Raw genomic sequence first — 14,510 nt, 5'->3', positions numbered from 1 at the left:
ATATTGAAACAATGGTTGTCAGCTTTGCATTTTACTGAGATTTTTATGAAGTTCTGGATATATTTATTCATTAACAAAGACCAGATTAATTCAGCTGGAAACTCTCACTGAAATAAGACTCAGAGGGAATAAAATAACGAACAACATTTGCTGGAAACAGAAACTGTTTGTAGGTTAATTTTTGCCTCAGAAGCTCACCCTGTGAGTAATCAGCTATACCCTCACCAATAGGTGTCACTGCAGTCAAGAATTACCTGGTGAGCTCCTTGGACTGAGCAGTGAAATCAGAACAAGGTGCTAAAAGTTAGTAACTAAAATTTTTTTCTTTCTCTTTCTGTGCTTCTCCACACATGCATACATATATCTCTCCACACACACACACACACACACACACATAAATATATACATGCATATATATATATAGAGAGAGAGAGAGAGAGAGAGAGAGATACACACAAATTGTACAGATTATCTTTTAACACTTTGTTCCCACATCCCTCTCTTCCCCTTGAGTTATTTCTAAAGAGGATAGCCTTAGTGTAAAAGAACGGCGGGAACAAAGGGAGTTGGAGGTACAATAACTTACACATGCACCATTGGACACATGTTCTTGGTTTTCATCTGCCATACTGATGATTATTAGTGCTGTTCAAATTTTTTTCATTCTTCAATAAGTGTATTGTATTTTTATTTCAATTTTCATCTTAACAGATAAAACTGTATGTATTTACTCTGTGCCACATGATTTTTTGAAATATATATGCATTGTGGAATGACTAAATCTGACCGATTAACATGTGTATTCAAACACTTCACATCCACTCTTAGTGTTTTTTTCCTTTTTTCTTATAACTTTAAGTTCTGGGATACTTGTGCAGAACGTGCAGATTTGTTACATAGGTATACATATGTCACAGTGGTTTTGCTGCACCCATCAAAGCGTCATCTACATTAGTTATTTCTCCTACCTACATTAATTATTTCTGATATCCCTCCCCTGCCCCCCCACCCCTTAGCAGGCCTCAGTGTGTGATGTTCCTCTCCCTGTGTCTATGTGTTCACATTGTTCAGATCCCATTTATGAGTGAGAACATGCAGTGTTTGGTTTTCTGTTCCTGTGTCAGTTTGCTGAGAGTGATGGTTTCCAGCTTCAACCATGTCCCTGCAAGAACATGAACTCACCCTTTTTTATGGCTGCATAGTATTCCATGATATATATGTGCCACATTTTCTTTATCCAGTCTATCATTGATGGGCATTTGGGTTGGTTGCAAGTCTTTGCTATTGTGAATAGTGCTGCAATAAAAATATGTGTGCATGTTGTGGAAGACAGTGTGATGATTCCTCAAAGATCTAGAACCAGAAATATCATTTGACCCAGCAATCCTGCTACTGGGTATATACCCACAGGATTATAAATCACTCTTAGTATATTTAAGAGTACAATATATTGGCCGGGCACTGTGGCTCACACCTGTAATAAGCACTTTGGGAGCCCGGAGGCGGGCTAATCACCTGAAGTCAGGAGTTTAAGACCAGCCTGGCCAATATAGCAAAACCCCTGCTCTACTAAAAAAATACAAAAATTAGCCAGGCGTGGTGGTGGGCCCCTGTAGTTTCAGCTACTCAAGAGGCTAAGGCAGGGAGAATTGCTCAAACCTGGGAGGCGAGGTTGCAGAGAACCAAGATGGCACCACTGTACTCCAGCCTGGGAGAAAGAGCGGGACTCCGTCTCAAAAAATAATAATGGGACAATATATTATTAACTATAGTCACTATGTTGCACAGTAGGTTGCTTAAACTTGGTGATGTGAATTCCCTAGGTAAATAAATTGTGCTCTCTGAAAACTATTAGCACTATAACATTTTTTCCGTCATTTACTTTGTAATTTCATGTACTATTCAGGCTATACCATATGTTCTACTCTTTATATTGCAATTTGATGTACATTTGGTCTTTCTATTATGGCCTTGGCAGTACTACATTGTATAATACTATTCTGGGAGATTGGCATAAGAGGCTGAGTGGAGTTTCTTCATAACATTCGCATATATCCCCCATCAATGCTCTGCTTATTGTATGCATTCATATACCCACTAGAAAATGAGACCTACTTTGAGGAAAGGAGGTGGGCCTTATCCATCTTTGAATCCACCACAGTGTCCACTAAGGTATTTTGAACTTAACATTTACCATTTGGGATGCTTTAAACTAATTTAGCAGTCAAGTCTAGTGACAACCAAACTTAACTCACTTCAAAACAAAAGGAAACAAGTAAGCATGACCCACAGAGCAGAGTAGACATTCTTGCATGGGATCAGTCTATGCACTTTTGAATTGTGTTCTTTCTGGGAATAAGCAAAATAGCAAGTCTACTATTTTAACAAATCTACTTTGATTAACTCTGAAAAAGGAAGCATATCTCAAGTGAGGATGAAATAAATTATTTCAGAAAATGTAGAACACAATATTCACATTGCATTTCTTACAGAGAAGGTGCTCACAAAGCTGAAATCCTAATTTTAAAACTTCCAGAGTAAAATTCTGGAATGCAAGATTTGGACAGAAAAAATCTGAAAGAACAAGAAAGAGAAGCAAGAGGAAGTGTCAGCTTGACACGAATATGGACTATTAAATAAAGTTGGGTCTGCGTTGAGACTTGAGAAGCAGTTAGATGTCCTTTGCTAGTTCAGAGAATCTCAAGTGGGAGAAAGGACTGAACCAGAGAGAGAAGGAGAAGGAGAGGGAGAGGGGGAGGGAATAAAACTTAAGGAGAATAAAAACAAGAAAAGGGAATGAAGTTGGGATTGGTACAACAGCACAAAGCCAAAACTAATTTCCTATTATCTGATCTGGTGCCTGGCAACTGGGAAGAACAGGAAATATCCCACAGGCTGAAGAGGAGGAGGAGGTGCTGCAGCAAGCGGCACACATGGCCCACAGAAATGTCAGCCCAGAAGGAGAGACAATTGTCCCACTTCCAGCACTGCCAAGGCTTATTCCTTAAGGTTAAGCTTAGAAAAATCACGAAGGTCTGTGGATATGAATCATATCTAGAAAATTGTAATTATTTCTTCATCTCTCAACATGTGAACTAATTTTGTATGGAACTAATTGTTTCTTGGAATTCAAACTTTTTGGTTTTATAACAAATACAGTTTGTGGAAATATTTCTCATCATTTCCAGGTCTTATTGGAAACCACAATTAGAAAACAAGTATATCTTTGGTCTGATTACTTGTTTACAGGGGTACTATATACTGTTTTCAACAAAACCAACAAAATAAATCATCTTGTTGCAGTTTTTTGAAGTGTTAAAAAATTATGCATCAAAAATATAGTTTTAGCTGAGTGTGGTGGCTCATGCCTGTAATCCCAGCACTTTGGGAGGCTGAAGGGTGGATCACCTGAAGTCAGGAGTTTGAGACCAGCCTGGACAACATGGTGAAACCCCATCTCTACTAAAAATACCAAAATTAGCTGCGTGTGGTGGAAGGTGCCTGTAATCCCAGCTACTCTGGATGCTGAAGCAGGAGAATCACTTGAGCAGTGGAGGCAGAGGTTGCAGTGACCCAAGATTATGCCACTGTACTCCAGCCTGGGCAACAGAGTGAGACTCCATCTCAAAAATAATAATAACAATAATGTTTAAATATTCACTAAAACGTAGCAAGACAACATCCAGAAATATTTTTTTCTTTTTGTTAAGCATAAGAGAAAGGTCCTTTGTATCAAAATATTTGTTAATATGCTGACGATGACAAATGAGAATATCCATGCAGCTCTAAAGGAGATTGAATTAAGAAATGTTTTTCCATCTCAACATACATATTTGACTTTCAGTTTCCAGACATTTTCTAAGAAAAAGAAACAAATAACGTTCATTTTCTTCTGATGGCCTGGTTTTACATAAAATACGCAATAAATGATTCTGAAAGAAGTGGCACTCTGAAAATTATTGGCAGTCATATCATTAAAGAAACATCACTAGACTAAATTCAGTCTCCAATTATATTTTACAATAAATGAAGGTAACTCATTATTCATTTGTTGTAAAGTCAGGCATTTTAATACCCTCAGGTCTCTGGGGCGCAGTGGTATTCTGTTAACAAACAAAATACATATTTGAAACTTCAGTAATATACTGAACAGTATCGTACAATGCATAGGATCATCAATGTCTACATACGCAAGTATACACATATATATCCAGACAGTTAGCTTAAACAATGAGAATTCTAAACTCACAGATGAACCTCAGGCTATCTATTATTGTGGTCAAATTATTTTCTAGCCATCATACTACTTTTAGAAAAGCATTGGAAAATTTATTCAAAACTGCTGCTTGGGTACAATTGTGGAGGTCTAAATACTGTGGATAAGGAAAGTGAAAAAGTAAAAAGCAGTTATTTATAATACATTTGTGCAAAACTGGGAGGAAGGACATAACATTTCAATGGAATGAGCTAACAGGATATTGAACTATACAAATCTTCTCAATATATTTGGATCCTATGAAGTTCATTTATGTAAAAAAGGTCAAAACTCATTTAAGGGAATGATCAATGAAATGTGACAGTGCCATATAATAAAACAATGGATATTGATCATGAGATAAACGCAAACAGTGAGGCAAGTTAGGCAGTTGAATCCCGCTGCCCCTTTTTTCGTAGTTCCCTCTTCCCTGTGCCTAGTAGTGTAAATGAACACACATGACAACTACTTAAGTTTCTTTTTTACTTCAGAGAGTGATCATAAATGATATAGATATCAAATTGTGGGGGGGAAGAGAACAAACAAAATGAAACAATGCATTTTGGATTCTCTAGACCTGAATATGAGCTTCCGCTTCACTCCTTAAAGGTGTTAATCTGGGCAAGTCACATTCTCTCTAAAATGGAGATAAGAGTATTTGACTCTCAGTTGTTACAAGAAAAAAACTGTACAAATGTGTGCATGTAACTGAGTCTGTTTGTCATGTAAGGTCCATGCAACTTCTGCATGATGTTAACTGGAGAAAAGGATACTTTGTGTATTTTTAAAGTCACTTATTAGGCAATAAATGTAAAGTATCTAACATGAAAGTTAGATGATGGTAGTTGTGTTCTTGTTTTGTTGATCTTAAAAGTATTCATCTTTTCCTAGTCTCTTTGTACTGAATAAGTTCTGTAGCTGATGTTTGATGAGACATATATAAGAACACAAGCTATGGGTATGAGTTGCCTGTGCTCTAACTCTGGCTTTATCTGATTTCAAGCTGTTTGACTGGATGGGTTACTTACATTGTTGAAGTCTCAATTTTTCATCTATAAAGTAGGAATAATAGCTCATACTTATAAGTCATTGTGAGAATTAAATGTGTTAGGAGCACGTATAAGCATACCTTATACATGTATTCAGTAGATGTCATTATTATCATTCTTAATGGTTCCTGGAGAGTCCCACAGCCAAACTCACACAGCTCATGCAAATGCAAATGCTAACTATAGCCAGGCTAGCTGTAGGCAGGTCAAGAAGCAATAAGGCATTTTATGCCACAGTGGATGGCAGGGAAAATTCCTCTTGACTTCTATCTCATCAAAATTCTATTTACAATTGCTCTTATGGAGGAAATCCTCCTAAAAGTATATATCCAAGATATATTTATGAGGGCATTATTTCATCTCATTAGAAGTTCAGCTTAAGTACAGTAAGTTGAGTCTAATTTAGAATTGTTGATTTTGAAAAGTTTCAGATCAAGCCCAAACTTCTCTCTCCATATAATTTAAGTTATGCAAATGATTCTGATACAAAATCAGCCTTGAAAGCCATTTCATTATTGTGTACCTAGAATATGTTGGTTATGGTAGGTGGTAAAGAAACAAATACAACTGTCCATTTCTTCAGATAATTTATTAGAGAAAGGCAAAACAAATAAATAGTACTGATATTACTGAGACCTGTGAATAAAAAGATTTTTGAAAATTCAGAGAAAAATATAAGTAATTTTTTCTAGAATTTCAGAAAACAATAATCTTATGGCTAAAGAACAATTTTTCAAACAGATTGTGGGGAAGAGAGGGTGTGCCAGGCATAAGAACTGCATCTGTAAAGCATGGAGGCAGGTGATCTGATGACCTATTAAAGCAATCTCAAGTAACAAAGTGTACTGAGAAATAAGTATGTGTATGTATGTGTATGTATAAGAGACATCGGTAGTTTATAAACAGATAAGGGACATAGTCATAGAGAAAACTGACTACTGTATAGAATAGAGAATTCAGTTAAGAAAAGAATAGAGCTGGAGGCCTAAAGGAAGCTCTTTAAAAGCCTGGAGAATATTCGATTAAGCACTAACCTTAGTTGGCAGCAATGGAAATGATGAAGAGAGGACTGTTTTGAGAGATATTTCAAAGCTAGAAATGGCATGACCTTATGACAATGAGGGTGTGACGTTAAAGTAGAAGTTGAAACATTTTATTAAGGAAGAAGATAAAGATGAGAGAATCACCAGTTTTAGAAATAAGTGTGCGTTTACAATCTTAATCATGAGGAGCTGGTTACTAGAATTAGGGCACCTTTTCTCTTTAGCTTTCTCCTGAGGTCCAGAGTAACTTGGGGAAGGCAGAAATAGGTTGGCCTAAAATGTATATATAGAAACTTACAGAACACTGCCCCATATGGGGCTGGCAAAGCGTGATCCCCACGGGCCACAGAGAAGGAATCTTTTAGAAATAAATGTATGAGGCCAAATGCTATAGAAACTTTTTGTAACTCCTGCAAATTCTACCCATGGCTGATCCATAAGGCAATGATAATCAACACTGAGCTTTTGAATATACAGCCCAGTGAAAGAGAGAAAATATAAATGAAATAATTTAACATGCACAATGTTGAGAAACTTTAAGAGCATATGTATGTTATTGTTCAGTATTTACCTAAATTAGAGTTACATATTCATTTAGTACTTGCATTTTAAAAAGGTCTTATTCAGGTCCAAAACACTGTATTTATATTTTTATGTCAGAAGAGCTGAGGTTCTCTCAGAAGTTTACAAAACAAAATAAACAAGAAAAATGAGGGAAAATAAAGGCATTCATATCAATTTCTTGGTTTAACAAAAGGAAAATAAGGAAAGGCATCATGAAGCTGTTAAATCATAAAATTTCGGCCAGGCACAGGGGCTCACGCCTGTAATTTCAGCACTTTGGGAGGCTGAGGTGGGTGGATCACAAGGTTAGGAGTTTGAGACCAGCCTGGCCAAGATGGTGAAACCCCATCTCTACTAAAAATACAAAAATTAGCTGGGCATAGTGGCGGGTGCCTATAATCCCAGCTACTCAGAAGCCTGAGGCAGGAGAATCGCTTAAACCTGGGAGGCAGAGGTTGCAATGAGCGGAGATCTCGGTAGCCTGGGTGACAGAGCAAGACTCCAACTCAAAACAAAACAAACAAAAAAAATCATAAAATATCTTTCACGTTGAGAAAGAAAAGCCCACTTTAGACCAGGTGGTCCTGCCTTTCTGTCTACTTCGCAGTAATTCTGTTTGTTTATTAGCCTTTCTTACGACAGAAATGAGAATTCTAAGTCTTCATCTCTTCAACTTTAATTCATTAATAATTCCTAAATATAGTAAAGTTGGAAATATTTGAAAGTTTGAATTTTGGTCATTTAAACTGTCTGGGAAGGTGGTATTGAAAAATATGGATGTATGACTTAAATAGAACCCTGAAAAAAGCAATTGTTAATGCTGATAATACACTGCAAGAGACCAGTGTTAAAAGAAAAAGGAAAGGAGATCAAGATGTCAGATAACAGGGGTGGGTGGTGCTTTCCCTAGATGCATTAGTGTTCAAAGATGAGTAATTTCTTGACACACTGAATATGAGACGCTGTTAACAAGTTAGAAACACTTCAGAATTTTAAAGTACTAGCTAAGTATAACAAATATTTTTCCTACATTCTTTAATTCTAGGATTAAGATATAAGGCCATCTGAAGGATCGATTATTTGAACAAGAAAAGATGAAGCATCCTGGTTCGTATTAATTAAAGATTCCACAGGCAATTAAAAATTAGATTATATACTGTTCTAACTTATGCCAACAACTGCTATACGTTATATAGTGTTAAGCCTTGGGCTACAGAAGATCTATTTAGTTTATAGCAAGTAGTTTACCTAAAGGGATAACAATACAATTTGCTATAATCCATTGTCATATGGACACCGATAAGCTATTGTTCTTACCTCACAAAGGGCTGAGACTTATAGAAAACTATCATGGCAGGAAGATCTCTGAGCTTACAGCTTAGAGACCTAGAGTTGAGTTTATAGAAAAGCTTCAGAGAGCTGGTTAGGGTCCTAGGCTTCAAGTGCCTATGCAATGGGGGAAAAACAGGAAGACTCTGAGAATGGAGAGAAGAGGGATGGTGAAAATACTCCTTTTTTTAAATAAGGCTAAGATTGGCCCAGGGCTAACTGGACTTCATTATATTCACCTCTTAATTTGGGCTTTAGATGGCTGAAGTTTTTATTTATTGACATTAACTCAGTTAGAGCATATAGTATAAATTTAAAACGATACTGAATATTCAATCACATAGAGGTAGTTTGTCACAAGGCAGAAAGATTGACTGGAGAAGGCTAAATTCTGTTTGTTCTTCTTCACGTTCTATCAAAGCTCTATTTAGCTGTTTTTAATAATTTACAATGCACTGTCATACAATCAGCTTCCCAAAATTTTAAAGTTTTAATTTATAAACCATATATTGTCTTTGGTCACTAGAAAATGTCAACAACTGAAAATCCACCAGAATAATGAAGTTTAGGAGCCTTATCAGATGAACAAAAAATATATAGTCAATTATACTTCTGTATAATAATAGTAATCAGTTATACAAATAAGAGGTTCCATTTAAATGAAAATTTATATATATTTTAATAATTTATGCATGTACAATGTTATGGTTTAATATTTTTTTAATAGAGTAACATTATTTTATTTTTCTTTTACCCTGTAAAAAAATTTTTTTTTAAAGTTTTTATTGCATTTTAGGTTTTGGGGTACATGTGCAGAATGTGCAAGACAGTTGCATAGGTAGACACATGGCAGTGTGTTTTGCTTCCTTTTGCCCCTTCACCCACATTTGTCATTTTTCCCCAGGCTATCCCTCCCCAGCTCCCTCTCCCCCACTGGCCCTCCCGTTTTCCCCCCAAAAGACCCCAGTGTTTAGTACTCCCCTTCCTGTGTCCATGTGTTCTCATTTTTCATCACCCTCCTATGAGTGAGAATATGCGGTATTTCATTTTCTGTTCTTGTGTCAGTTTGCTGAAAATGATGTTCTCCAGATTCATCCATGTCCTTACAAATGACACGAACTCATCATTTCTGATTGCTGCATAATATTCCATGATGAGATGTTTTGTGATCCACCTAAAGAATGCTAAAAAATTACTGAGCAATATAACATAAACCTGACTAAATGCAGACACCTCACTTATTTCTGTTCAGTAGAAGACTAAATATTTTTTTAATTAGTCATTATTTTAAGAATTTAGTGTATTTTAAAGTAAAATTTCAATAAAATTCTGAAATATTGATAACACATAGATTTTTTTTGAGGTTTCTGTGAAGAGGGTGGAGAGAAGAAAGAAGAGGAAATTTCCAAGTTTGCTTACCTATTATACATTGTAGATAAGACTGCTAAAGTAAATGTTTGTACTGCTAGCCAGTGTTGACTACAAATATATTTTAGTTCCTAGTGTTGCACTGAAACTTTTCATATCATGATACAAATAGAAAATGAAAATATTTTATAGCATTATAAGGGTAGTTAACAAGGCACTTTATGTCAAAAAAATCTACCAGCTCTCCCAAGGGCTGAGGAGATCCATATCTTGGCATACCTGCAACCCAATTCCCATACACCAGGGTGTCCTATCACATACGCATTTGAATCTCTGGCTAATGGACTGTACTACCCCTTCTTTTCTCATGAAAATGACAGAAACTGTGAAAAACGTGTATCATAAGTAATGAAAGGAACCATTGTAGTCATAGCTTATACTCCTCCTGGATAATCCCAGAGTTGATACTTTGGGGAAAAAATATCTGATAAAATGGAATCCAGGGAAAGCAGATACCAAATGCATTATGAATTATCTGTGGCTCTCTCAGGACAAGTTTCGTGTGTACTTAATATTTATTTGTTATTTATATATTTGTCTTATAACCCATTAATAAAATCCTTCAGTACCAGATCACTCTGAGATAAGCTGGTATTCCTCAAATATACTATGTGTTTAATCAATAATTATAAAGATGAAAGGAGGCTGGTGAAAGAGAGAAAAAGATACGGAAAAAGTGAAAAAATTAGTAAAATGCAAAAGAAGATGAAAAAGAGAAGAGGGAAGGAAGGAGGGAAATACATTTAGTACTTTTGCATGTTTGAGTTGAATAAATTACAGATATTATTAAGAGTCACCAATCGAAACCATGACTCCTATTATTTAGGTATCTCCTCTCATTTAGCAGAACACTAGTCACATGATAGGAGCACAACATTAAACAAAAAGTAGAGAACAGTGAACATTAAAAGAGGGTGATTTTTGACTCACTTTATGTAAGAGCTGTCTATTTTCTGAAATGTCTATTTGTGAAATTACCTCTGCCTCATCTGAAATATAGACTTAAAAATGGGAGTTCATAGCATTTTGCAAACTGCTGTATGTTACTGGTGAAACAGTGAGGTTCAATACTTCTTCAAATCGATGGAAACATTATGGATGAGTCCTTACATTTTCTCAGTGAAGCTGTCACAGGAGTTTTGTGTCGATATTTGTTACTTAGTTCCTGCAGCTAATCCATATTCACCAATATCTGTTTGATTTAAAAAGAGCTGATAGATATCACACCAAAGCCTTCCACATATAACAAGAAATGAGGAAAACAACTTTGTCCTTGACTGATCATAGTAATTTTTAATAAGAAAATAGGAGAACCAGAATATATAACTGTATATTAACTTTTGTTTTTCTTACTCTTTTCCTCTGACACAATATTTAACTAAAGTGGAAAAAATTTATGTAGGCCCTTTCTCTGCATATAGAAGCTGTAGATATTTACTTCTTTACATCATTTACTACTCATTGATTTAACCTGCATATGTTTATGCAATTCTAAGTGATTATTATTTCAGATATATTTATTAAACACTAAATCTTCCTTAGTCAATATTTATATACCAACCCATTCTGATAACTTAATATATACATTCAAGATAGAAGTTCAATAAATTTTTAATAAATAGTTTTTAAAATAGAATACTCCTTTGGATAAAATGGATAATACCCTGATAGTCTATATAAAATGTTGGGGGGAAAAAGCTACCCCAAACAGGAATATTAGAAAAGTTGTATTTTGTCTTAAATAAATTCATCATAATTTAAAATGTTATATGGTTTTCATCACTATTTAAATATACTAGTCAGATTATTGGGAAAAATATCAGTAGCCATTATAAATATTATTTACCACAATAGTAACTCATTATCATCTGCTATTTCATGCCAAATATGTAATGCTCAGCATGAGTATATGATGCAGTGTTGATGGCTGGATGGAAATTACTATTCAGGATTTATAGATAAGGAAGAATTGAATACACGAATGTTCATTGCAGCACTGTTTACAATAGCAAAGACCTGGAATCAACCCAAATGCCCATTGATAATAGACTGGATTGGAAAAATGTGGCACATATACACCATGGAATATTATGCAGCAATCAGAAATGATGAGTTCGTGTCGTTTGTAGGGACATGGATGAATCTGGAAAACATCATCCTCAGCAAACTGACACAAGAACAGAAAATGAAACACCGCATATTCTCACTCATAGGTGGGTGATGAAAAATGAGAACACATGGACACAGAAAGGGGAGTACTAAACAGTGGGGTCTATTGGGGGGAAAAGGGGAGGGCCAGTGGGAGGGGGAGGTGGGGAGGGATAGCCTGGGGAGAAATGCCAAATGTGGGTGAAGGGGAGAAGAAAAGCAAAGCACACTGCCATGTGTGTACCTACGCAACTGTCTTGCATGCTCTGCTCATGTACCCCAAAACCTATAATCCAATAAAAAATAAAAAATAAAAAAATAAAAAAAATAAAAATCTAAGAATGTGCAGTGGCAAAATGTAAAAATATATTTTGTGTGATTTTTATGGTAATGCTTAAATAAGAGGATGCTTACCTTTGTGAGTTTTGTGCTTATTGGTCTCACATTTTGCAGTATATATTTCCTTAATATTATAATCGACTCAAGCAGGATACTTTTAAGGTGAAAATAAACTCATAGCATTAGGAGAAATACCTAACTTAGATGACAGGTTGATGGGTGCAGCAAACCACCATGGCACATGTATACTTATGTAACAAATCAGCACATGTACCCCAGAACTTAAAGTACAATTAAAAAAAGCAATGTAAAAAAACACAACAAAATATTATTACACACCTATTAGAACAGTTAAAAAAAAAAGTGGCATCACCAATTGCTGTTGAGGATTTGGTCCTCAACAAAAAGAAATTTGACTCATGTATTTGACAAACAGGTATTCACAGATGCAGTGACACATAATCCCTGGCTTGGAGGAGGTTATCAATATCCTGATATTTGGTATATAATTATAACTTATCATTCAGTGGTTGACCTTTAACAATATTTTACTCTGGTTTTGAATTGTGATTTTAAAACCTAATAATAATGACAGAGTTGGTCTAATGTTGGAAAACCCCAATCACAAAGCTTGTGTTTATGAACTCAGCAAAATGACTCACTGTTGGCTGTCTAATATTATCCCTGGTATAATGCAGTCCTTGAATATGTACACATCTCCTTTCTGTGCTAAACATCTTCATTGTGGATAGAATCAGAATGCATCCAGTTCATTGAAGCTAGAACATTTCTACCAAATTTGAGCTGAAGGTGTTGGCAGAAACCTGCCAATATATTAAGGACATGATACAAAAACATACATAGATGTCAGCCAAATAAGTGGCAATGTTGAAAAATGCTGTATAGGTGCTTTCTAGGAATTGAGGCTATAAATTCTGCATAGGGAGAATACTATATTGAGCATAGGTAGAAACCATAAACATGTCAACAATAACCACATGATTATGTAGCTTTGTATATAACAAAGCTATTCACCCATCATGAGTGGGGCATGCACTTGGAGCTGTTTGGGCTGAGAAGGATGATGGATCCGAGCTGGTCTGCCTGAAATTCATTACAAACACCAGCTTGCAGTTTGGAAACAGATTTTCCCTCCAAATGAATCTACCTGACTTCAATTGGCCTATTTCAAATAATTGATCCTACTTACTAGCCCTGATCTGCATGTGTCTACCTCTGCTCTCATATGTAGAAGCTGTGAGATAAAGAAGGCTAATGATTTTAGATTCTATATCCTAACTAAATTATAATTTATATTACAGAAACTCTTTATCATTCAAAAGCAAGGGGTTCAGTCCTACTGGTAGAATAGTGCCCTTAAAAAGTGCACTTTAAAGGGGATATTCAATCAGCCTCCTGTTCTCCTCTCTTGGGGGCTGACTGTACCATTGTGCCCTGGGAATAGTGACCATAGGGGTGTCAAGAGGTTTATGTTTTTAATATGCTTATGTAAAGACTGCAGGTGGTGGAGTTACTTAGATGTGGCTCTGAATCCCAATATCATAATATGCTATCTTGAACAAATTATTCACTAGGACTGAGTTTTATATATCAATAAGATAAAAATACTAACAAAATATAAATACAAAGAAAACAAGAATACTGATGTTTATTTCGCAAAATTGCTGTAAAACTTGAGTGTTAATTGACTCAGAGTAAGCACTAGAAAGTTTTAGTTCACATATTCATCCATTCAAGGGTGTTTATGGAATGTCTACTCTTTTCCAAGCACTGAGCCAGAGATAGGTTTATTTATGGCGATTAATGTAGATATGGTCACTACTATCTCCTGAAGGTTACATCCTACTTCCTTAACCCAGTTCCTCCATATTTCTTCCCTCCTCTAGTATTCAGTGTTGATCGTCTTGGTGTAAGCTATGAGAAAATTGTTCAGAAATAGCTCCTTCAAAATTATAAGTCAAAAAAGTCAAAGCAATTGATTTGACAAATTATTTCCTCTTGTTAATATGGTTTTGGTACTAACCTACTGTCATTTATGACTTAATGCCTAGATTATAGAAATAGAAATATATTTCTGTTCTAAATATACTTTTTCAATCTTGCCGACATAGCCTAAGCCTCATGGCATTTGTGAATTTTGTGAAAGGGTTTTACAGTAATTATAATAAAATAAATGTCAGAAAATAAGAAAAGCAATGTGAAATACCAGCTAAAATATGACCTGTGATATGATTTTTACTCTTTTTGTCTAGCAAATCTGTTAATATAGGAAGAGATAATTCTAACCTTGGTGATGTGAGAAACTAAAAGTAACATGACAAAGCCTTTGCATGT

Source organism: Callithrix jacchus, chromosome 2 (assembly GCF_049354715.1).
Source record: "Callithrix jacchus isolate 240 chromosome 2, calJac240_pri, whole genome shotgun sequence".
In the NCBI taxonomy this organism is placed as follows: Eukaryota; Metazoa; Chordata; class Mammalia; order Primates; family Cebidae; genus Callithrix; species Callithrix jacchus.
Note: the sequence above shows the minus strand (reverse complement) of the source record.